Source organism: Crocuta crocuta, unplaced genomic scaffold (assembly GCF_008692635.1).
Source record: "Crocuta crocuta isolate KB4526 unplaced genomic scaffold, BGI_CrCroc_1.0 scaffold1758, whole genome shotgun sequence".
NCBI lineage: Eukaryota > Metazoa > Chordata > Mammalia > Carnivora > Hyaenidae > Crocuta > Crocuta crocuta.
In genome coordinates, this window is record NW_027531929.1 from 320,034 (window position 1) to 322,302 (window position 2,269).

At 43.7% G+C, this 2,269-nt stretch overlaps 1 protein-coding gene across 1 annotated transcript in view; it reads right to left on the minus strand.

The window, feature by feature from the left end:
* Nucleotides 1–261, minus strand: part of PAIP1 (poly(A) binding protein interacting protein 1) — a 29,053-nt gene extending 28,792 nt beyond the window's left edge. The window contains exon 1 of the mRNA XM_077774994.1: nt 50–261. The gene's annotated coding sequence lies outside the window, so the exon portion shown is untranslated. The remainder of the gene's footprint in view (nt 1–49) is intronic.
* Between the last annotated feature and the right edge of the window lie 2,008 nt (nt 262–2,269).

A 2,269-nucleotide genomic window follows, 5' to 3' on the forward strand; every position in this document is an offset into this window, starting at 1 on the left:
CCCCCCTGCCCCAGGGCCGGCCGAGCCGAGAGCAGAGAGGGGTGCTTACCCTAGGCGGGCCTGACCTACGCGGTGGCTCTCAGGAGAGAAGTGCGAGAATGACGGTTGATGCCAGGAAAATAAAAATACGGGGGGAGGGGGCGTGGAGGCAGAGCCAGGGTTCGCGGGCGCGCAGGTGTGCTCAATGACCCGGCGCCGGCCGGCCCCAGGACAGCCGGGAAGGGCCGCTCCGCGGGAAGCTCCGCCACCTGTCCGGTCCGCCGCGGAGGAGGAGGGACACCATCAAAATGCACCTCTCTCTCCCCCCTCCCCTTTCAACTCACAGGAGATGTTTATCAGAGTAGGTCCTACCTACTGTGTCCGGGCTTCAGTCTTCTCCCTTTTCTCTTCCCATCCAGAAAGATTCAGAAAATGCACCACCTTTCAATGAAATTCCTCTCTTTTTCGTCCAATACAAATAAAGCGCGAGCACAAATGCAAGCCACTTATGTAATTACAAATTTTCTAGAAGCCACATTAACGAGGTAAAAAAACAGGTGAAGTTATTTTTAAGAATCTATTTACTTTCCCCAATATATCCAAAATGGTACCATTTCGACATGTAACTAATCCAAAATATATTAATGAGATGTTTTCCCTTTTCTCGTACTCATTAAAACACAACGTGTATTTTACACTTTCAGCAAATCTCCGTTGGGATAAGGCACGTTTCACGTGTTGAGTAGGTACATGTGGCTAGTGGCTACTGCATCCCACAGCAAAGCTCTAGACGCTTTTTATGTGTAAATTATTGTTTTTGTCAGGTCTGGTGCTGTGAAAGCCAAATGAAGAATGTAAGTAATGAAAAGGAGAAAAAATTCATTTCTTTACTGTTACACTGAAATATCCTCAGAAACTCTGATCGTAGCCTTTTATATTAAGCCAGGCTTAAGGTTTTTCAATCATGACATCTTGAGAATCATTTCAATTAGGAACAAAACTCTTGTTAACCATTTTCTCTTCTTACTGATAAAAACAATATATCTTAACCCAAATGAGTGAGAAGAATGGCTTTAATGACGCCAGTCATAAATAAATGATTCATGCTGTCGATTGTTGGCAAAAATTGAAAGGAAGGAGGCCAACGTTCCTGGTTCCTTGGTGTAGTGAAAGAATGTAGGATTCAAAGTGGGCCAGAGCTTGGTTTAGATCCTGGCCTTGACTGTTAAAGCCTGTGTGATCCTAGGTAAGCTAGGGACTTAGCTTCTCTGAGCCTCGTTTTCCTCATCTTTAAAGTAAGTATGTTGTACCACTGAGCATTTATTACAAAGACAAGATTGCAGTGTAAAAATTCGACGGGGTAATATCACACTAAAATCCATTCTTTTATGTAGCAGTCAGTCACTTTTTTCCTTAAAATTTTTTTTTTATGTTTTATTTATTTCTGAGAGAGAGACAGCATGAGCAGGGGAGGGTCAGAGAGAGAGGGAGACACAGAATCTGAAACAGGCTCTAGGCACAGAGCCCAACACAGGGCTTGAACCCACAAACCGTGAGATCATGACCTGAGCCAAAGTCAGACGCTTAACGAATTGAGCCACCCAGACGCCCCATGGTCAGTCACTTCTTACTTCGTTGTTCTACAGGAACGACTCAGAAACTACTCCAAAACAGAGTGAGTTATCTGAATGTTTCACTAAGTAGATGCCTTCGTCCTGTGCCAGGCTTCTGTTGGCATTCATTGCCCTGTTGTTCCCCTTAGAACTTTAATGATGGCTAGCACTTTTTTTTACACCTGAGACATTCTTATCTGAGAGTAAGGCTACTCTGCATCCATGGTGACATCAGGGTATCTTTACAGGGTATCTTTAATTGAGATGTTATCCTGTGCCTTCTCCCTATTTACTGTTGTGTAACTTTAGCCCTATTCTTAGGAGATATGAACGGTGGACTTAGAGATAACAGGGATGGATTTAGCTTCATCATAATAACAATAGATGGTATTAGTATTTGCCAGCCATCGTTTCAAGAGCTTTACTTTTATCATTTTATTTAATCCTCACATCCTATGAGACAGCCATTCCACTTACCCCCATTTTACAGAAAAGGTGCCAAGTTATTAAAAGGACTGTATCCATCTGGGGACTCTTGTAAGGCTAAGTAGCAGGCGATAGGTATTGCAAAACACCAAGAGGTCAGGGGCACCTGGCTGGCTCAGTTGGTAAAGCATGCAACTCTTGATTTTGAGGTTGTGAGTTTGAGCTCCACATTGAGAGTAGATGCTACTTGT